Source organism: Varanus komodoensis, unplaced genomic scaffold (assembly GCF_004798865.1).
Source record: "Varanus komodoensis strain SLA01 unplaced genomic scaffold, ASM479886v1 scaffold32, whole genome shotgun sequence".
Taxonomy (NCBI): domain Eukaryota; kingdom Metazoa; phylum Chordata; class Lepidosauria; order Squamata; family Varanidae; genus Varanus; species Varanus komodoensis.
This window is the reverse complement of record NW_025335798.1, coordinates 5,252,814-5,275,912: the sequence shown is the minus strand read 5'-3', so window position 1 is coordinate 5,275,912 and position 23,099 is coordinate 5,252,814. Positions and strand designations below refer to the sequence as shown.

Sequence of the window (23,099 nt, the reverse complement as noted above, 5' to 3'; positions counted from 1 at the left end):
CTGCATCAGGTGACAACCACAATCACGGCCATGTTCCTGCTCGAGCACGATCGGGATTGCAGCCATCTTCCCTGCACAAACACTCCAAACAATAAACTTCTCTCCACCCACCACGAGGGGGAGCCATGGAGGTGCACTCACCTCAGTCGAGGCCTTCCCAGCTCCTCGCTGCCAACCCGCTTCCGAGCCACAGGAAGATCCCCCCGCAGGCACTTGCCCGGCTCTGGGAGAGGGAGCAGGAGTGGGAGGCCGGAGAGGCCATCATGGGCCGGCTCCCCTGGCCAGGAGAAGGCTGCGAGGATGGAGGTAAGGACTACTTTCAGCAGGCTAAGGGAAGGCGAGGGACGGGGCTGCGGCCGGCCAAGCGGGGCGCCCCCGCCTCTCCCTGCCTCAGGGGAAAGAAGCATGGTGGCCATTGGCAGTGGCAGCTGGCCCTGAGAAAGCTGCAGCAGAGGCGGGGGAGCCATGGCCCTGCTCCCACTCCGCCTTGGTCTGTCTGCCCCCGGGCTTAGCGAGGCAGCCATGGCTTGGCCCTCAGCCTGGGGACATGGCTCATTTTTGTGGTTTATAAAAAAATTATTACATATTTAAAACGTTTATATGCCATCCTTTATGTATAACAACGTTATGGTTCAGAATGGATTAACCTTATTTACATTGAACCTTACAGGGAAGTTTGATTTTGCTCACAACCAATTCGGGTCACGACCAGAATTGTGGAACGAATTAAGTTCGTGAGCCGAGATACCACTGTACATTTGTCAGTTACTGTCCACACAGACCATCCACCCTAGAGAATGCAGAGCAGGGCATCTTTCTCCTTAGCAGCTTCTGTCTAAACAGTTGTCAATTTTAAAGAATTCCGGTATATTCTTTAGAATTGCACAACAAAAAGGTAAGCATGGTGAATTACAGTGATGATGAAAGAAGCGCTTCGCCTTTTGTGCGCAAGGAAAGGAGAGGTGGTGGGATGCAGGACACCACGAGATGCCATCTGGCCTGCCTGATGGGTGGGGGAAGGGCAATTCAGCCCCTGCACTGTTCGCCCACCCTTAAGCAATGGGATTATGTTCGCTTAATATTTCAGGTTGGTTGAGATATTAACACAGACTTTAACTTCCATTCTCATGGCTTTCATTGTGCGCATTTGATCTAGGAGGACAGGTGATTTTATATATTGGATATATTTGAAAATTATTTTTAGGCTAGCTTTAAGGGTGGAAACCTCTCAAGATAGCCCACAAGATTAAAAAAAACCAACATATGAAGCAGATAAGAAAAATCCTTATTAATAAAAAGCCAAAACCTGGAGCAATCTATGATTACAACAAATTATTCTCATATCCTTAATAAAAATTCAGATTTCTTCTAATGAAATGATTAGATGTTTAACCCTTTTACTTTCAGAACTCTATTTCAGTAAAGGAACATCACAAAGCCAAGAGCACAGAGAATTTACAAAATATCTGGTGTCACAGCAGCTCTTATACGGAGGGAGAGCAGCACCTTGAATATAAATAAGTGTGCAAAATAGGTCAGCGCTTCTTTCCTTTGCCAGTGAAGGTTGATTTCCCGGCACCCCCACCCCTTGCAGTTAGCTTGGATGAAGGTGGTGGTACACAAACTGTACTCTGCTCAGTGCTAAAGGAATTGCAACGTTTATATTTTGCAGGAATCCTAGCCACAAAATAAAGTGACAATTTTAAGAATTTGCCATAAATTGTTAAAAGGTTTGCTTTAAACTCTTGTCAGATGAGTTCAGTACAAGTTACAATGTGCTATGTAAGAGGCATGATAGACATGGACCATATAAAATAAAGCTATAATCCATGCTTTTACCAGATTCACTTTCTGCTAGTTGAAAGAGAATAAATGCAGAACCAAAAGTTGGCCCCATCAAAAAGAGCAGGTTGCTTACCTGTAACTGATGTTCTTTGAGTGGCCATCTGTGCAGTCACACATATGGGTTCTGCGCCTGCGCAGTGTCTTTGGCCAGAAGATTAACAGCTAATGGTTTTGGCGGGAAACTCCGCTCCCCCTCCCCCCTAGCATTATATAAGGAGTGGAGTATCTGCCATTTTCCAGTCTTTGAAAGACCAGATGTTCGCTCCCTTAATAAAGTTATTGTCAGTATGGAAAGAAAAAACTCCCTAAAACTTCAGTGGTATGACAATAGCTAGAGAGATCCTAGCATCAAAGAGAAGAAAGTCGGACCACCCATGACACCAAGCGGGGTCGGTGGGTGGGTTGTGTGACTGTAGAGATGGCCACTCGAATGTCAGTTACAGGCAAGCAACCTGCTCTTCTTCATTGTGGCCTCTGTGCATCACACATATGGGTAGAATAACAAGCTTACCTAAACTGGAGGAGGGAGGTGTCATCAACGAAGAATAGAAGAAAGAACAGCCCTGCCAAAAGAGCAATCTCGTCTGGCACGAACATCAAGTCTATAGTGTCTGGCAAAGGTACACGAGGTAGCCCAAGTGGCAGCTCTGCAGACGTCTTCCATCGGGACTCCTGATGCAAAGGCTGAGGAAGCAGCAACAGCCCTTGTAGAGTGACCTCTTGGAGTAGATGGCAAGTCCAATTTAGCCAACTGGTAAGACAAAGTAATTGTATTTACTATCCATTTCGAAAGTTGTTGGGGAGTGACCGGATAGCCCTGGTTGTGCTCCAAGTATTTAACAAAAAGTCTGTTAGAGTGCTGAACACTCAGTCCTGGACCTATAAAAAGCTAGGCAATGATGAACATCCAGAATATGCAGGGACCTCTCTATCGGATTCGAAGGAGTCGGAAAGAATGCCGGTAAAACGATCTCTTGATGCATGTGGAATGAAGTAGCGATCTTAGGAAGAAAGGACAGGTCTAGCCGTAGAACTACCTTTTCCTTATGAAAATTCAGAAAAGGAGGGTCTTCCCTAAGGGCACAAAGTTCAGAAGATCTACGGGCTGAAGTAACTGCTACAAGGAAAGCAGTCTTCCATGAGACAAGGCGTAGATCAATTGTCACCATGGGCTCGAAAGGGGGTCATGTCAGTGCCTGTAAAACTACTGAAAGACTCCAAGTGGGCATTAGCGGCCTGATTGTTGGATGGAGGTTACCAAGTCCTCTCAAAAATCTTTTAATCAAAGGTTGAGAAAAAATAGAGAAACTTTGTACAGCTCCACGGTAATAAGAAATTGCTGCTGTATATACTTTTATGGAAGAAGGTTTAAGTCCAGACTGGTGCAATTCAAAAAGGAATTGAAGAATCTGCTGTACCGACGCCGATGATGCTGGAAATGAGTGAGATTCGCCAAAGCTAGAGAATATACGCCATTTTGCTGCATATGACTTTCTAGTGAATGGCCTTAATGCAGAGTCGAGAATATATTGCAGATATGGATGTAAGGTTTGTGAGGCAGAGGTAGCAGGGATTGCAGGTGGCGTCGACACTGGTGCAGCACGTACAGTTATCAGATCCACCAGGCAGTTAAGTTTCAGTGACAACAGGTCTGGGTGTCGGATCGTGTCTTCCCTCTGGGTAATGAGATAAGGAAGAAGAGGGAGTTGAAGAAAATCCTCCCAAGAGATATGAAGGAGAGTTGAAAACCATGGCTGGCGTGGCCACCAGGGGGTTATCAGTAACCCTGTGGCCCCTTTGTGAATAATCTTTGCCAACACTCTCATGATGAGGGGAATCAGTGGGAAAGTGTAAAAGGTCATGTCGTTCCAGGGAATCATGAAAGCGTCCTCGGACGACCCCTGTCCTATCCCCACTCTGGAGCAATAGTTCACGCACACCCTTTTCTGTCGGGTGGCAAACAGGTCTATGTCTGGTGAACCCCAGAGGTGAAACAGACTGTTGCGAATCCGACGGTCCAGTTCCCATTTGTGTGACCACGACATATGTCTGCTCAAGAGATCTGCTTCTACATTGCCCGTGCCTGCAAGATGTACTGCTAGAAGAGTGATACCTCTCGGTATGCACCACTCTCAAATTTGCATCAACAGGCGGGCTAGTTTCGGGGACCGAGTTCCCCCTTGTTTGTTCAAATAAAAGACTGTAGCCATGTTGTCCGAAGATACCTGGACAACCTGGTGAAGAAGTACATCCTCGAATGACTGCAGGACTTTGAAAACAGCAAGTAGTTCCAGGAAGTTGATGTGGTTCCTGGAATCCCGGTGACTCCAAACTCCCTGGGTGTGGAGGTCAGAGCAAATGGCTCCCCATCCCAGAAAAGACATGTCGGTACCGAGTCACTGTAGGGTACTGAGGTCGAAACGGGACGCCAACATTTAAATTGGCTGGTTCTGTCCACCATAACAGGGACTGTAGAATGGAGGACTGGAGCCGAATCCGTTTGGTAGGTGGATCTCTCTGTGGTCGGAACATCCTGTTGAAGAATAACTGAAGAGGGCATAGTCTGAGTTTGGCATGCAGAACCACGGTGATGGATGCTGCCATATGTCCCAACAGGCTCTGAATAGATCAGGCAGGAACAGTCCCTTCTTGTTGAATCCAAGAGATGCGCCGAGTGATAGCATGTTGTCTGTCTTGAGGAAGAAAGGCTCTTGTCACCATAGAATCCAGCTGGGCTCCGATAAAGTTGATCGTCTGTGTAGGGAGAAGACTTCTGTTGATTAATGCAGAGTCCAAGGTCTTGTAATAGAGCACAAGTAATATCAACAGCAGAAGAAAGTCCTTCTTTAGTCTCGGAAACCAACAACCAGTCATCAAGATACGAGTATATCCGAATTCCACATAGTCGAAGGTGTGTGCAGACAGGAGCCATACACTTCGTAAAAACTCTTGGTGCAGTGGCTAATCCAAATGGTAACACCTTGAATTCGTAGATTTCAGAGACTACCACAAAACGAAGGAAGCGCCTATGATGTGGATGTATCGAAATATGAAAATAGGCATCCTTCAAATCCAGCAACGCGAACCAATCCCCTCTCCCCAGCAACGGAAGGATATTTTGGACTGTGGTCATCTGAAACTTTGGTGTTATGAATGTATTGAGAGCTCTCAAGTCCAATATTGGTTGGAGACCTCCATCTCGTTTTGGGACCGTAAAATATCTGGAATAGAATCCGTGGAGTCCTTCTGATAACGATAAGCAACGAACAGCTCCTTTAAGCAAGGAGTTGGTGAATCTCATCCAACAGTACTGATGGGGTCGGTGTAAACCGGATAGGATTTGGTGATGGAACAACGTCGAATTCAATTCTATAGCCGTGCTGGATGATGGATAACACCCACCCATCAGATGTAATGGACTAAGTGGGGAGCAGACTTTTCAGCCGGTCCCCAAATGAGAGGGGGGAGGGTGAAATTGGGAGGCGAGGAAAGGCTCGCTTGCCCCATCAGCGCTGACACCTATCCCTGTCAAAGCGGCAGCGGCCTTGCTGGAAGTGCTAGGACGGCTGCTGTCTGCGGCGTTGTTGGCATTGGTGTGGTTGTTGTTGCTGAAGCTGGTATTGTTGGTGCTATTGCGGACGGGACCATGGCCACTTACAGCGAGGCTAAGATTGCAGTTCCATATGACGGGCCGTCATTCTGGATTCGTGGATCTTTAATTTGCTATCCGTCTTCACATTGAAGAGACCGGATCTGTCGAATGGCATCTCCTCAATTCTCCGCTTTATTTCTTCTGGGAAGTTGCAATTATGCAACCAGGTGTGTCTGCGGAGAGAAATGGCACTGATAAGCGACCTCGAATCAGTATCTGCATGGTGCCTGGCTGTACAAAGTTGTTGCACTGACACTTGCATAGCTTCCTTAACAAAGGTTTCCGCCAGCTCGCCCTTGTTGCCTGGGAAGGTGGCAATGATACTGTCTAGGACCTTATGCACCTTCCTAGACTCTAGGCACTGCATAAGAAAATGATAGCGCGCCAAGGTCGCCTCATAATTTGAAATCTGTAATCCAAGGCCAGAAGCCGTATATACCCGGCGCGCGAGGGAGTCAACTTTTCTTCCCTCCTTATTGCGAGGCGAGGTGTGTCCACGTGCTTCCCAGCCCTGAGAAGATTCCACAACAACCGAGTTCGGCTTGGGGTGGCGGAGGAGGAACAGAATGTCCACCTCCCGAACCCAGTACATGGACTCATATTTACATGAAGTCAGTTGTGGATGGGCCAGGAGGTCCCATGGTTGAGTCATCGCCTGCCGTAGAGTTGTTATAAACGGTAAGGCGATGGAGGTGGATTGTTCACCCCTGACCACATCATAAAAACAGTCAGTGCTTGGTCCCAGTTGTTGGTGGGCTTCAATGTCAAGTGACTTCACCAGTCTGGCCATTAGCTCGGTGAAGGACATGTACGGTTCTTCGGGTGACCCTGGGCCTTGCAAAGTAACTGCTGCATCTGGCGAAGTCGAATCAACCTCGGATTCATCCGATTCCATCCAGTAAGGACGTGGGGAACTGGAAGAGGAATCTCCTGGTGACCCCAATCTGCCACTCTAGATGGAGCCATTGGGGCGTCTCTGGGTGTAGAATGAAAACGATCCCGAGGAGCTGGCGGCAAGGATCGTCCTCTGGAAACTGGATAATAGCCCACGGATTGGTACTCTTCCTGTCTCAGAGCGGAGGAGTATCGGGATTGGTACCAGTCATCGGATCTGGCATCCGAAGAACGGCTCCTACGGCTTCTCAGAGGAGAGATGGCGATGTCGATATCCAGAGGGACGGGCGGCATTGGTGTTGGCGACCGAGCTCTCGGTGGAGAATCTCTTATTTCACCATCCGAGAATGAACCACGCTGTGGGTCCTGAAGTAGTTCGGCTGCCGGTCAGCGTGGTGAGCCTGGTGGAGTGACCCTCATAGCCGCCTGGATGGTCAGGACCGAGGGGGTTGGTTCCGTGACTGGGGTCGGAATCGAGGTCGCTGAACCTGAGTGCCGATGCTTTGTATGCTCGGGATTCCTCGGTTTCTTAACCGGCTGGCCAGCCTTATCCTTTTTGGCCTTCTTATGCACAGGATGCTTTTCCGGGTCACTGTGCTTCCTCTTCTCCTTTTGTTTCCTTGGTAGGGAAACAGGCTAATCGGCCATACTAGAAGCACCTTCTTCAGAAGGGCGTGAGGGCGGAGCAATGGAGGAAGAGGCTGGGCGCTGCGGCAGATCAGCCTAAGTTGGACGGCCTTTGGGTGGAGCCACAGTTGTGGGAGGCTTAGCCACCAGCCGGTCCGACTGGAGGAGAGCCTGGTCCCACAAGAGTTTGTGGAGGCGGTTCTCCCGATTCTTCGCCTGTTTGGAGAAGGCCAAGCAGTGGCCGCATTTATCTGTCCTGTGCCCTTTCCCCAGGCAAAGGGGGTACAGGTCATGCAGATCCGCAGTGGGCATTTTAGAGCCACTCTTCCCGCATTTGCGGAATGCCACCTGTTGCGCCATCGTAGAAAAAGAAAGGAGATAGTAAAGCAAGAGAATAATATTTTTTGTGTTTTTTCTTTTTTTAAGGAACGAGAGAGAAAAGTAAAAAAGCAAGAAGTGAAATACTAACAGTAATACAAACAAGGCAATACTAACTTGGTAAGAAAAAAGGGAGAAGTTTTTCAACAAGTGAGAGGTAAGTAATGATCTAAGCGAGAGTGAAGCGGCACGAGGCACAACGAATGGCGGTCACAAAGACTGGAAAATGACGGATACTCCGCTCCTTATATAATGCTGGGGGGAAGGGGAAGCGGAGTTTCCTGCCAAAACCACTAGCTGTTAATCTTCTGGCCAAAGCCACTGCGCAGGCGCAGAACCCATGTGTGTGATGCACAGAGTCCACGACGAAGAAAGCTCCACAATGCCTGCCTGTTCTGTCTCCTTCGTGAGCAGTTCCTATCACAGGCGTGAAGTTTGATAAAAACAAAACCCAAAACCCGACAACAGCCAATAGACATCAACAAATACCATAATAAACAAGCTTTCTTGTAATATTTTAATGACTTTCATTGTATAGTATCATGGCCATCATGGTGCAGAAAGGTATGTTTAATTTTTTATATACAGGTTCTACATGCATATTACATTCTGGTTCTGACAAACATTTCTTGCTGTGCCAATAGGACTGCAAGCTTATAGTCTGAAATCTGTATCATGTACCCAGTGTTGGTCAAGTCACGTGTAAATATCTAAGAATGGAAACTGGGAGAGATCAGGTTAAGGTAGGGCATCCATCTTTCTGAGGGAAATTGGGAGGTTTTCAGGCAAGGGAGGTTGATTTAAAGCAACATAATGTAAATTAATGATTTAAATTAGCAAGGGAAAGATCAGTTTAAAACGCTCCATTTAAATTAACCTTTCTACTGAACCCTTTTCAGTGGGATTATGAGCAGTGGTGCAAATCTTACTGCTAAGACATGTTGATTTACAATAAAATAGAATTGTAAATCTATTTACAAATATTACTATTTGCAGTAATTCAGTCTTTGTCTCATTGTACTGTATTTAATGTATTTGTATGCCACCCATAGCCAAAGGCTCTCTTATTGTATTTATTTTGCATGCTTTCTTTTCTACCTACAGAGGGAATGACCAACAACCATAACTTCTCCACTTATGCCACAGATTCAGTATTCAAATTGTGTGATTTAATTTGACTTACTAGAGGACAAAATTTACAAAAGGAATTTTGTCTTGGGTGGCTCCAAAATAAATAAATAAATAAATCCCATGTTAAAAGTTCAAGTTATTTTTTGAAAAAATGTTCTTATCCACCTTGCTTTCTAGACAATCTCCCCTCCCCCAACTCCTTCTGAAAATTGTACACTGAAAGAAATTCTATCCTACAAGCAATATCATGAAGTGAGGGGATGGTTTAGACTTCAGCTTTTCCATTAACACAGAGAAGGAATCTCTCTTCGGTAGAGCAGCACAGCACAGCCTGAATCACCAAGCTGCTGTTTGGACTGAGGCAGGCTTGCAAGAAACAAAATAGTGCAGATTTGGCAAAAGGGAGGTGGACCTTAGGTCAAGAGAATACTGCCTTGAAAAGCCTTGTTCACAAGGTAGGAAAAATTTGCACCCCAGACTATTGGTAGGGTGGCGCAATCGTAAACACAAAATACCACAAGCAGAACCATGGAGATGACAGCTGTGCATGCCACACAGTCGGCCCTGCATCTTCTAAGTAAGCCTGCTGCCCTGCATGTTCCCCAAAGGGGCCATCACTAATGGTGTTATGCCAGAAACAACAGATGGGAGGAAAAAAATGGATAGCTCAATTTTAGATTTACTAGCTTTTGTGCATCTTAACTTGAAAAATTTATGTTCCACAGCAACCAAAATCTATAATAAAAGAGCACAGTGCCTTGCTGAAGTATCCACTCCCTTATGACTGTTCCACATTTTGTTGTGTTACAACCCGGAATTGACATGAAATTAATGGGTGTTGCTACCACTTGAAGATAAACACACTGAAGGTGCAAATATTTTTATTGAGGAACAAAAATTCACACACAAGCAGAGGCACTTGCTGGTTGCATAATTTTTCACCCCCTTCACCTAAATAAACTCTGGTGCAACCTGTTGCCTCCCAAAGTCACATCCTCTAAGTAGTTAAATGAAGTCTGCCCATATATAATTCCCATGCCTCATGACCTCAGATTAAATGCACTTGTTTCTGGAAAACTCCACAGTTGGTAGGAGCACATATCTAAACAAGCAGCATCATGAAGACCAAGGAACTCTCAGAACAACTCTGGGCTAAAGCTGTCAGGGTTCAGCTATAAAAAAATTCCCAACTAATGAACCTCTCCTGAAGTACTGTGAAATCCAAAAAATGGATTTCCATTACAAAATGGAAATAATAGGACTTAACTGTGACTCTGCCTAAAGAAGGTTGGCTACCAAAAACTCAGTGACCAGGTAAGGACAGCATTAGTCAGAGAAGCAGCCAAGAAGCCAGTGGTAACTGACGATCTGGAGAGATTCACAGCTGAGATGGCAGAAACTGTCTATGCAGAATACAGAGCATACCTGCTGGGAAAGGCTCTTTAGGCCGATGAGAACAAAAGTGAACTTTTTGGCCTTGATGCAAAATGCTATGGGTGGCACATGGCCTTGAGAAGACCATGGTGAACTGTGGCAGTTATGGCATCATACTGGGGGAACACTTTGAGGGCAGAGACTGGGTAACTGATCAGAATTGAAAGCAAGATGGATGGAGGCAAGTACAGGGCAATACTAGAGGAAAATATGTTTCAGTCTGCAAGAGAACAGACTGCAACGGGGGTGGACATTCACCTTCCAGCAGAATGACTTTAAACACACAGCCAAAGTAACACCAAAGTGATTTAAAAACAAAAAGCAAAATGTCTTGTGAACACCCAAGCCAAAACGATCTCAATTTGATTGAGAACCTTTGGCAAGATCCAAGAGCTGCTGCCCACCAACAGTTGCCATCCAGCCTGAAGTGGTTTTGCCAGGAAGAACGGGCAAACATTGCAGGATCCAGATGTGCAAGGCTGATACAGACTTACTCAAGATGACTTGTGGCTATAAATGTTGCCAAAGTTGCTTCTGCCAAGTATTGACTTGGGGGTGAAAACTGATGCAACCACCAAGTGCCAGTTTGTTCTTGTTTATTTTTGTGCCATACATAATCAAAATATTTTGCACATTCACTGCATTGAGTATCTTGTGTCATCAAGTGGTAACAAAACCAATTAAATCCATTTCAATTCCAGGCTGTAACACAGCAAAATGCGGACAAATCAAAGAGTGTGAAGTTTGGCAAGGCACCATTATACATGCACCCATCTGCACCAAAACATGAAACCTAGACATGTGGAACTTGTCATGCATACTAAAGGGAATCTATTTCAGTTTTTTAAACACATGAATCAACTTTAACTAAATTAGATGTGGCCATGAGTTTGAAGTCTGCAGTAATGTCTCCACCAGGGGCAAACTTCCTTAGGCAGAAAACATTGTTGCAAGGTGCATAATCGGAAGATTAGTTGGCCAAGAAGCAATGTTATATACCTACTCCTGCCCACTGCTTTGGGGCACACCCCTCTCGGGGCAATGGACAGATTCACTCAGAGGCTATAGAGGTGCACCATGAGAGGGGAGTCTGCAGGGTGGCAGCAAGCACAACTTTACTCACTAGCCCATGTTTCAACTGGCACAGTGACAACCCACACTCAACCCCTGAGTGAAGGATACTGTATTGTCATTTCATTAAAACAAGGGCAGTGGTGTAGCAGAGCTGGGGCTCATAGAGATGCATCACAGTGCCTCTTTAATAGCAAGGACATGGATATAATTTGCTTTCATTGCTTTCAGTAAGCTTAGCTATAATCTTCACAGTAAAAAGAATGAATTAATTTTTCCAGCAATAACATTGTTATTGTTGTAATGCACAGTTTTTTGGAATGGCTTAAAGACCTGGGCAAACTACCACAGTCCTGCTCCTGTGGGAGATGAAAGCTCCTAGGATGAGTTTGTGGATATGGATCCACCCAGCTGCCCGAAGTTTGGACTTCCTCCAGGAAAATGGCCATGGGAATGCCCAGCTGAGCGCCCTTGTATTCAAACCACACCACCACCAAGGGCTACCTGCACCCATGCAAAGATGGCTCCCTTTGCTTGTTTATAAAAATGATGGGGAGGGCAATCTATTTTATTTAGTTACTCATTCAGAACCACTGTGGGATTTACAGCAAGAGGTGCTGTGCAGTACTAAGGTGTGATTATGTTCCATGTAAGCCTTGACTTTACTTGTTTCATGGACATGACTATAGACTGTTTACCCAGCAAAAACTATGAAAAAGTTACACTGAAAAATGTAAAGTCTCCAAATTCACCATGTGAAATCATTACGGTCTCCTCCTTCCACACAAATATTTTTCAACGTGTACCGTGGGCTCCTGAACATGCTAAAGGGTTGAATGAACAAATAAATATTAACTGGGTACAAGGGGCAACAGAATAGTATTAGCATCCTCTGGGTCAGTGACACAACAGCTATCCAGGCTGTGCAAGGCTACTGTCCTCTGAAAACCACACAATCCCAGGAACTGTTGTGAATCCAAAAGTCATCGCTGCCCTTGCCCTTGAACCCACGAGAGTAAATAGAACACATCAGCTTACAGACCTGAACTCATGCAATTTTATATAACCTGATGGGAAGGGAAGGGAAGCCTACGAGCGTTTGTCACAGAAGCATTTAATGTTGTTCATGATATTTCTCCTATACAAACAAGTTCCTGGCAAATACTGCACCATACGAGTAGCCACTGCCAATCTTTCTGGGCATCAAATCAGTTAAGTCATTTCACTCATTATAGTGCATTTGGAACTGAAGACAGTCATCACTCCAGAGGAGAAATCCTGTTCCACCATAGAATCTGCCCAAACGATTAGAAGAGCATGTCCTGATGGCAGCCTTACAGATGGGCCTGTTGTTGTGACCAAGGTGCGTCAGTGACATTAGGTTTTGTTCCAGGTGAACAGGAGTCTATGCCCAAGCCCCTTAATTACGTACAGACACACAACAGATCTCCCGTAACATCTAAGCTTATTACTCCTCAACTTCCTGTTCACTGCTTTAATGCTGGGGACAGTGAGGAAAAAGTCCAGAAGTTTTCAGCTGTTCTTGAAATACCTTCAGGTAACCTCAGTTGTCTTCTTTACTATTAAGTGCTTCTGTCTGAAATGAGTTGGGATACTGAGAGCCTAGCTGTAAGAGCATTTAAGGGTAGGACAGCAGTTCCTCCGTCCAGCAACAGGCCCCAGTGGCACTCAAGCACCTGAGCCAGGCTTCCCCAATCTGGTGCCTTCCAAATGTTCTAGACTAACTCCTAGTTTCTTGACTGCTGCTAGAGCTGACAGGAAGAAAGCTGGAGCGCATCAGGTTGGGGAAGGATGATCTAGACCCTGTGGGCAGAGCCCTGCATGGGCAACCCCCATCTTAATTAAGAGACCATTCTAATGACCCACCGTTGAACACTGCTCTGAAATCACCCCCTAAAGGGGTCCCAAAGAAATTGGGAAAAAACCCTAAACCCTACTCATCAGAAGCTGAAATGTTAACTCAGTACTACCACAATGCCTTGCTATTTTTAATAGCAGGAGCCCTGCCAGTTGTGCAGATGTTATTCTGATTTCTTTGGTAACCCAAAAACAAAAACCCATCAATGAGCTTTTCATATAATCTATTATTCTCACCTTATAAGTGGCAAAACAGAAACAAATGCAAACCAAACATCGTATGCCACAAAATGTACTTACATGAGAATGCCATAGGACAAGCATTTTTCAGATTTCAAAATATATTCATATTTTTCATGATATTTATTCATAGCTATTTATTCATATTCATATTCATATTCATATGCATATTTATTTATTTATTTAAAACATTTCTATGCCGCCCCATCGCAACAAAGCCTCGGGGAGGCTCACAACATATATATTCTTAATATTCATATATATATTTATATTTAAAATTTAATTCATATTTTGGAGATCATTTGTTGTAACTGGAAATCTGTGACTCTCTCCAGCCACATATTACATTTGTTTTTTTAACTAAATGGACTGAAATGTACAAGCATAAAACTGCTCTTTTGGGGCATCATGTCTCCCAAATGTCAACAAGTTTGGACAAAGTGTCCCATCTAAGAGGCAATTAACCTGTCAGTAGTAGTTGGGTAATTATTTTACTTTAACCAAGCAATGTGACATCAGCTAGGAACTGTCAACAGAGGTCATAAAATTCTTTTCTAATATGAAAAATAGTTTTCACTGCAGTTTATTGGAAGTTTTAGATATCTCCACTCTTTATGCTGCCTCTTAAATTAGTAAATATTTTTTGAATTTCTTTCTCCTTGGTAAGCCTGTTGGTGCTCCAAGCAGGGCCAAATGAATCTTTATTGTATAAATTTTATCCTGCCCATTTGCCCAAAAGCTAATGAATACACATGGTTCTCCCCACCTTAGTGTTGCTCTCACCACAACCTTGTGAGTTAGTTTGCGACTGGTGTGACTGGCAGAAAAGCTCACTGAGTGACCATGTTCAAATGATCTATATCTAAACCCAGCTCTCCCTGCCTAATCCAACACTCTAACTTAGCCTTTCTCGGGCTGCTGCCCTGCAAATGCTGTGGACTTCAACTCTATGCAGCACAGCTTAGAATACTGAAGTCCAAAGCATCTGGAGGACATCAGTGTGGGGAAGACTGCTCTAAGTTCTGGCTATGCATCCCTTTCTCATCCTCCAGTAGCTATACCTATAGCAACAGTGGACACACGTGTCCTCTGTGTGTGCACACATGCTCAGGGGGATTCTGTCCTAAGTTTGTCTTAGCGGATTGTGGGCAAAATTGCTGGGGAAATGGAATGAATGGGAAAGTCTGAGGCCATGTGTTGATCTGGTTTATTATCCCCACCACGTGCTCTCTTCTGGTTTATTGGAAGGGACCACGTGGTGGGGATGACAGCAGGAGAATCTGATGCCCCTTAAAACTACATTGGCAGCTCCATCCTCTGCTCAGAGAAAAGCAGTGATTCCGAAACAGGATGCAGCTAATATACCTAGCATTAAGCAGCTGCCTCAGAGAAGAGGGTGTAGGAGGAAGGGGGGAAATTGCCTATGCTCAACACCACAGACAATACCTGGCAAGAAGGACAAGTAAGTCTGACCTGGTAGAAAACCTCTTCCTATGTATATGTTTGCCTGTATGGAAAAATTGTGTGCATTCATGTGGAAATGAATGGATTAACCATTGCCTAGGTCTCCTCAGTGAAGGAAGCCTATGCGGCTGCTGCAAAGCATCATTTTTGTTAAAGCTACTTTTATTACATAAAGACTAAGCTCAATTCAATAATTCTACCAGCTACAGTTCTATCAGCAAGTGCAGAAGTCTGTTCAAGGAGATTTAAAAGAACTTGGGTGCCAATAAACACTTCCATCCCAACAGAAAGAAGTAGGTATGTGTGGAGGAGAGACTGATTTTGTTTCGACTGCAAGAATGCAGAAGGAATGGTCAGGCTTCCTCTCATTCCCCCAGTCCCAGCTTCCCCAGGACTGCTATTTAAATTTCAGGGTCCACAATGAGGTACACACAAAAGGTGACCTATAGTAGAAGAGGATGTACATGCCTGCACTCTCACATAAAGGGTACATATCATGTACTGTTGGGAAATTTTGAATAAATCCTGGCAGAAAAACGTTGTTTATGTGTGCTTTTGTGTTAAAACCAAACCTGCACTCTTTCAAAAGCATTGGCTTTCCAAGCCAAGTCTCTGTTTAAAATAGCACTCCTCCCCCCACCCTTCTCTGGCTCTTCTTCTCCCCTGGCTATGGGCAAAGAGCAGACAGGAAGAATTTGCTTTTCCATTCAGTCAGATATACAATCACCCGCTACGATGTTGCTGCAGAGTCCCTGCAGGAATTCAGTTTACCAGGAAGTATCTATTTTGCTGGCCCAGAGTGCTCCATGCACTATAGCCAAGCAGAAAGGCTCAGACTCAGGGTCTGAGTCTTCCTGATAACATGCAGCAGATGAGCTTATGAGTTCATGAATGGTTTTTCAATAGCCTAAATTTACATATCTAAAGAGACCAGGAGATGGGTTCAAGTTTCTGGAATTTACTCAACTGATTTGTTTTTTTATAATAAGTTTTATTCAAAATAACCCTAATACCAAGAAAAACTAAAAACATCAATCAGAAACATCGGACCTGTTAATACACTGCAAATAGAAATATCGTCACTTGCATGTTTGGCTGATCTTCCTTATCTGTTCTGTATATGATGACCTCAGAATTTCATTGTAATGTCTGCATTCTGTTATCAATTGCTCTGTACCTGTGCACGTGATCAGGAGAGTATAAAATACTCGTAGTTCAGTCTACCTCTGCCCAGTAATGTATTATTGTGAGTAGAACCTGCAGGGAACCTGGGCTTCCATCAATAAAGCAACGGAGGTTCAAACAGCTGATCCTTCCCATGAACCGAGTTTTTAGTTCTTCCTCACAAATTGAAAACTGAGATTCTGTCAATACCTAAGTGTAAGTGCTAGAGTGAAAGAAGCCAAAAAGTGGGGTGGGATAGAGAAGAACAGCAAATGGCTTTTTTCTTCCAAGAGCTGTGCTGCATGTGTCCACTAGGAAATGGACGACGCTGCCTCTCCTGCTCCTTGTTTCCTCTTTATTTTACTATTTCCTTGTTTTGTTAAGTACAAGAGAGGAGAATTCATTCTTTTTCCTCAGAAGACCATCACCACCCTAATCCCCTAAATCCCTCGCCACTAGTAAAACAGCCCCACTTTACTAGACAAAGACTCTAGGCAGGAAAGCAATGCTTCTGTGATTGTAAGCAGCCTAAACACAAAAGAATTGGGTCTTATCTGGTCTAAGCATATGCCGCTTTAAACAGAAGGAGCTAGAGGAGGACCAAGAAAACAAGAAAATATTACTTGCATGGGCTTATGACCATTTTACCTCCATGCTTCCTCCAAAGAGTTCTTGGACACAAGGGTGTGCACTCTCTCCCTTCATTTTCACAATAGCTCTGTGAGGTAGGCCAGGCTGGGAGAGAATGATCAATCAATGCTTATCTGAGCAGAAATTTAAACCTGGGCCTCCAACTGCACTACACAGACTCACAAAATCTAGATGAAGACATAACCTGGACCTGATCTATGTAGTACAGGGACAGAAGGCAAACTGTGGAGGATGGATCAAGGTCTCCCTTGCACACTCACTATCATGAATGCACATCATTCAATGACTTTGCCCTCACTGAGCTTGCTATCAGAGAAGGGGTGCTCCTCTAGAAGTGCCCACTCCCCTGGAACAACTGTTGAACGCACTTCAGGACAAAGTCTATGGACTCAGAAGATATCATTGGAATGGACTAATCCAGAGTCTAGTCAAAAAGCTTCTGCTTGTTATCCCGTTTTAATCTGAATTTTTTCCTTTGTATTTGCTGTTAATTTGTACATTGCTCAGAAAACTTTGGCCATTGGGCAGTTTAGAAGTGTAACAGACAAAAACAAAATGAAGAAACAGGCTCTACTGAAGTTGAAGACAAACTGTTCGGACAACATGAGGACCCAAACTCAAGGGTTGAACAGGGATTAGGTTGCTGTTGAAACCTGGGTTATCATGTTGCCTGAACTGAGTTGCACTAACAAGCCAGTTGTGCTAATGATGACAAGCCATGAAAAGAACCCATGGTTTATTGAGGCATTCATAATGGGCTGAGTTCAAACAACATGGTAAACCACAGTTTGAGAACAACCAAAGTATCAACAGCCCTTGACTGTGGGTTCCCATGTTATCTAAACCAAGCAACTAGCTCTTCAGCCAAAAGTGATTCATTCGAGAGGCATTACCTATGCTGCAGACACACGTGTAAAAAAAATATGCTCAGGATGGTTTTTCAAAAAATCAAATTCCCAATCTGCTTTGAGCAAAATGAAAAGATGAGCGCAAATGCCAAGAACAATGATCTTTCTAACTGCCTGCAACATTCTGAAAATAAAACCTTTTTCCTCCTCCCAGTCTGAGTAGCCCTATGTACGAAACACTCTTGGTGTAAGGGTTAGATAGCACAGGTGTTTAAACTGCAATTAGTACTGTGCCTTTCACACTTTACTGCTCTCATTCAATCTGAGGGGAAAAAGTGCTTTTGAAAAAAATAGCTGGCTTTGGGATTCTTATGCTTACCTTATTCACGAGATGTCTGAGGAGTTTGCACAAGCACCCATGCATTCATTGTGCAACTAATTTGTAGTCCCTTCAGCTCCCTGTGCTTCAATTAAAGCCCAGGAGAAGGTACCATGAGGCAATTCCTCCCCCAGGGCATTCTCAGATCACAAAGCGCAGGCAGCCTGGAGCACTGTGTGTAGGAGGGACAAGTCTCAACCCCTGCTTGGCCACCTCACAGTGAGGTATATTCAAAACCACCAGCCAGAGAAGTTTAAAATAAACTGAAAGCTTCCCTGAGAATGAGGGAGGGGAAAAAAATGAAGCCTCTTTCATAGAGGAAGGATGCTGCCAGAAAACTGGAAGACAGATTGTAGTACAGCAACAGCCCCACCTCTTCCTGCAGCTGGACACAATGCTGCTCCCCCCACCACAACTCTGCTTCCATAAGCATCTGCACTGGAGGCAGATGCATCCCCAGTAATCCCTCAGAAATTTAACATTTGGAAGGTTCAGAATCCTGAAGACTGACAACTAGGACTGAGTCAAAATTTCTGAAATATATTTCTTCCTCAGGAAAAAAAGATGAGATTTCTTTTCTGATCATTCTGAATGGCCTCACAGAATTTTCTCCAGAATTTCTGCACATTTGTGTGCATTTGAGGTGACTGCCTTCCTTCTTCCTCTGTCTCAGGATGATGGTAGGTTTAAGGTGCTGTCAAGAATGTAAAAGGGGTACTGAACTGTCAACACAGTTGATGCTTTTGCTATGTCCAGTGGTAACACAAACAAAAACCTTAGGAAAAAGGACAGAAGCCTTGCTACAGCCCTTGCCAGGATCAACTCTACCTGTGGAAAACTGTCTGAGAATTTCTTCTGCATAAATTCAGTGACTTCAACCCCTCACCTCCATTTTTCTGCCCAAAAATCGGTGTTGAATTTTGAAAGTACAAGTATTGAGAATAGTAGCACCTGTTAGTCTCAGTTCTATACCTGTCCCCAAGTCCCACTTTGGTTGATCCAGTTTTGGAGCTTCAGAAAGCATCAGGCTGGTTCAGATGCAGATCAGGACTTCCACATCAAAGCAAAAGTCAGGGTGTCTGTCTATAGCTTACTTGACAGTCTCATCAAGGACTCTTACCACTGCACTATGATAAATTAGGACAACTTCAGGAATTCCAACTTTTGCAATAGCTACAGGGGCAGGAAATCAAACAGACAAAAAATTTCACCAAAGAGTTAATCAAGAGTTTGAGATGTAACAGGAGGTTAGAATTATCAGGATGCAGAACTAATCAGCTCCCGTGGATACATGCAAAGAACACTGCCTACTGGAAGGGCAGAACCAAGACTGTTTTGTTACTTTAACCAGGGCTGATCCCCCCCCCCCCCCGCTACAGAAAAAAGTTCTGGGGCTGTGTGCTTTTTGCAACCAAGTAATGTTTACTTTGCCAAGCCTTCACTTTGAGAATGCCTCTGTTAAAACACTCTAACACCAGCCTCATCAAAAACTAAGAGCTTTGTGAAGTATTCCATTCACCTATCAGAAAGCTCCTTTGGATCAGGAATGTTGCTAAAGAAATCTCTAGGAGAATCAACCCCACTGCAGATGCTTGTGAGCCTCCTCTATCTCTGCATGAATTCCCTTCCCTTTCACATCATAGTGCTAAAGTCAGCACCTATCTAAGTTGTTTAAGACTTGCCAGAGGTAGGACACACACATTGCCATCACCATGGGGACACTGCCAAAAGGCACCGCCACATCACAAGCGATGTCCACCCTGCTTCCAAGCACTCACCATGCAACCTACTTTGATTCCAGTGAGAGTCTCTGTGTGATCACAGCTACTGGAAATAAGGAGCCAACACGGCACTGAACCATGAGAAGTTACAGCATGCTGAGTGAAGGCAAACACACATTTCAGACTTGAGACTTAAGACCTGACATCTGTGGGAGCACAAGAAGCTGTCTTGCTCTGAGGACAGGCATTGCTCCATCTAGCCCAACACTGTTGATAGACACAAACAATGGGATGTGAGCCATGGCAGTTTGTTGTGTCAGTGTTGTTGGGTTCATGGCAACAGTTTTGCTTGGTACCAGGCAGGATTTTTTTCCAGCCCAACCTGGAGAGCCTGGACATCACACCTTGAGATACAAAGCAGGTGTTTTAATGCCAAGCCATGGCACCCTGCCTGGTCTGAAAGTGACTGTGATTTTGCTTGCCATGCTGGAGAAGCTACACTACGCAGATGCCTTGGAAAGGGCCCGAGGTGGGATCATGCTGATACCATCTCCCAGGATAGAAGGACCCAGCCTCTAACGTTAGCTTCACATGGGAGATAAATATCACTGTATTAGAGGCATAACAATTTAGTGAATCACAGCCATATGCTCAATTCACAGTGGATCCAGCTTGCTCTTCTGCATCAAGGCGAGACATGGCCCCAAGGGTAGGTAAAGCGACTCACCCCTGCTGGATATCTGAGCTTCATCGATCGTATCTTTGCACAGCATGGGCAGTCATGCAGCACTGACTAACTCTTTTTAAGTCCTGTTCCAACATGTGTAGCAAGAAGAATAAAAGGATGAATTAGTTGAAGGCGGAGGGGAGGGCAGCTTTGTTTAAAAGTATGTCTGAAGCCATGGTCAGACACATCTGGAGAGAGCCTCTTAGGACAGATACAGCAGCAGCAGCAAATAGCTTTAAAGACAATATAATAATAAACTTCCTGGAAAGGGAAGGGTGGGATAAAGTAAATTAAAACACTTGCCTTTAAAAAATGACACCCTCAAATATAGGTAGTGGCAACCTGGTTCGCACGCAATGGCAACTCATGGGTTTTTATGCTACTCAGGTCAGAGTACTAAAATGTGGTTTGCTTGGAGAGAAATCAACAAATCAGAATTCAGCTCTGATATAGGTGAGTCTTATGTGAAAGCCCTACCAGTGGGATAGATCCAAACTTAGTCATACTTAAAACAGATCCACTGACAATAAGTTTAATTAATGACTAAAGTGCCACTGATTTCAGCTGGCATGCTCTTAGCATGACACTGTGGAACCAACCCGATGGCTGTAAAGAGTTCTGTGTTCAAAGAAAATACCATTTCTATACACATCCAGTTGACTTCACTGCACTTGCTCATCAATCCAGCAAGCCATCAAGGCTGCATTTCAAAGGACAAAATGCTCCTTCTCCCCTCACTGAACCCAGCAGAATTTAATTTAGAATACTGACATCACAAAAAAGTTTAGAGCATTCACTTATTACACCCAATTAATTAATTCTGATACCATAATACTATGTACCGCTTTATTCAGGGGACTTACTTTTCAGCGCGCATGCAGAGAGATAGGGTGGCATGCTTAAGCAAGCACACAGAACCCGCTGTTGTTACTGGAGAGGCGCTACTGCTCAGACAACCAAATTCTGCCCAGGTTCGAGACAGGCCACCCACTGTTCTCAACACTGGTTCCGGGCTGTTGAGGGATCCCTGCCTTTTCACCACCACCGTTGTCTGAGCCAGACCAAGAGGCAGGTGCATAAGCAGGTTCCCAAAGGAACTTCACTTACCAGTGGGCCACCTGAAGATGCCCATTTACACCTACCCTTGATGGAGATCCTGAATACTCTTGGGCAAACTGATTCCACCTTGCAGTACTTTAATCAATGAGTGGGAGCCACTGTTAGAACTGAGGTGAGTTGACTGATAAAGGCTCCGCTGTTCACCAGAATCTGTTGGAAACTGGATCTATGTAGATGGAGTGGGATGATTTTCTTCTAGGCTGATGCACTGTCATAATTAAATGCAGGTCCTCAAAAATCATGATGTATCGCTATGAGTTCTCTTTGCACCTGATCATAAGGTGACTATCTGTTCACTTTTTCAGGGTTGTGCAGCTCTGGCCCAGTTCAGCTGTAAGCTAGTCAGGTGTCTCGTTTTACAGATAACAATCCTTTTGGTTTTTTGAAGGGTAGCTAGAAAACTGTCTCTGTAAAAGGTGACCTGTTTTGAAGGATACCCAGTTTAAAGTTCAAGAACCATCAAGGAAGAGCTGGGTCTTGAAGTGGCCCATCAACAGCACCTGGGTAAGAGACTGAGGTGACACAGGTCACCTTCTCCCTCACTATGGTGAGATGTGTTGAGCTTCTATCTGAATTACAATTATTTCTATATACGCATATATATTATCTTAAGTGAAGGCTATGCAAATCTGTCTTCTTCCATTCTTTTCTTTTTTGATGATTCACACATGGCCACCATGTCTGGGCATCAAGTGCCAACCACTGTTTATAAGCATAAAGCCTATTCTGTATGGCTAAACTCTCTTCTCTCACCTTCCTCAGTATACAGTAGTTTTGTATCTTCAAAATAGTGTAGTCACTTCCATGGTAGTCTTAGGACAGAATCCCTTTGGCTGTACCACTTTAGATTTATATATCACTTTCCTATAACAAATTCAAAGCAGCTTACCCCATTTTCCTTCTGCTACACTTAATCTTATCCCCATAACAACCCTATGAGGAAGGTTGAGCTAGTAGTCTGTGACTGGCCTCAAGTCACCGTGTTGGCTGCATGGCCAAGTAGGGACCAGAACCCAGATCACCTGAGTCCCAGTCCTGCACTCTTAACCATGACACCACCCTGGCCCTCATTTTGCCTGTTACTCACAACAGAGCTCTCATAGCCACAATGCAAGCATGGCAGCTGTGCGCTGTAGCTTCTCATTGTGTGAACCCAGCAGGCATGAGGTTGTGGGGTAGGTGACAAGCCACCTGCAACCTCTAAGAGCCTATGGCTTCTCAGTGAGTTGTCAGCTACCCCAACAACACCTTTAAGTGAGAAACCGTGAGAGGGGTTTGAATCGGCAACCTGGCTCCCATGGGTGCCATAACACACTGCGCAAATAAGCCCCAGGGAGCTGAGCACAAGACAGGTTCTGACAGGGCCCCTTCCAACACTCATTCCATGACTCTCAAGAGTGAGGTCTAGACAGGAGATTACCTGAACATCCCTGGCAAGTACCTCCATTGTTAGGGAAATTATTGGTCAATGGATCTCAATGGCTGGGCTAATCAAAGGCTAGGAAATAGCAGCATAAGAGCATGACCTGGGGTGGGGGGGGGGACAGAAGCAGCCCTCAAAGAAAATGGCACTCCCATTTCTGAGGCAGACAGAACTGTTTTGGATTCTGAAATGCTAGTAGTCGGTTCCCTACAGATTGTGGTTACTTATACATATACCCCTCAAGAAACAAAAACAAAGCATCACCAAAGCAAGAGGATGCTGATTTGCATAAAAATTGTACATGCTGATTTATGTTACAGATCCAAATTTAAGAGCATTGCTGGGGTTTAAACAGAAATACAGTTCCTGACCCAACAGACCACCCCAAAAGCTGTTTCATATTACATATAATAGGAGCACATGCAAAACAGAACAACAGTAACAGAACCAACT

At 44.6% G+C, this 23,099-nt stretch overlaps 1 protein-coding gene across 1 annotated transcript in view; it reads right to left on the bottom strand.

The window, feature by feature from the left end:
* The window catches only part of IGFBP2 (insulin like growth factor binding protein 2), a 72,123-nt gene that overhangs the window by 35,462 nt on the left and 13,562 nt on the right, over nt 1-23,099 (bottom strand). The window lies entirely within an intron of this gene.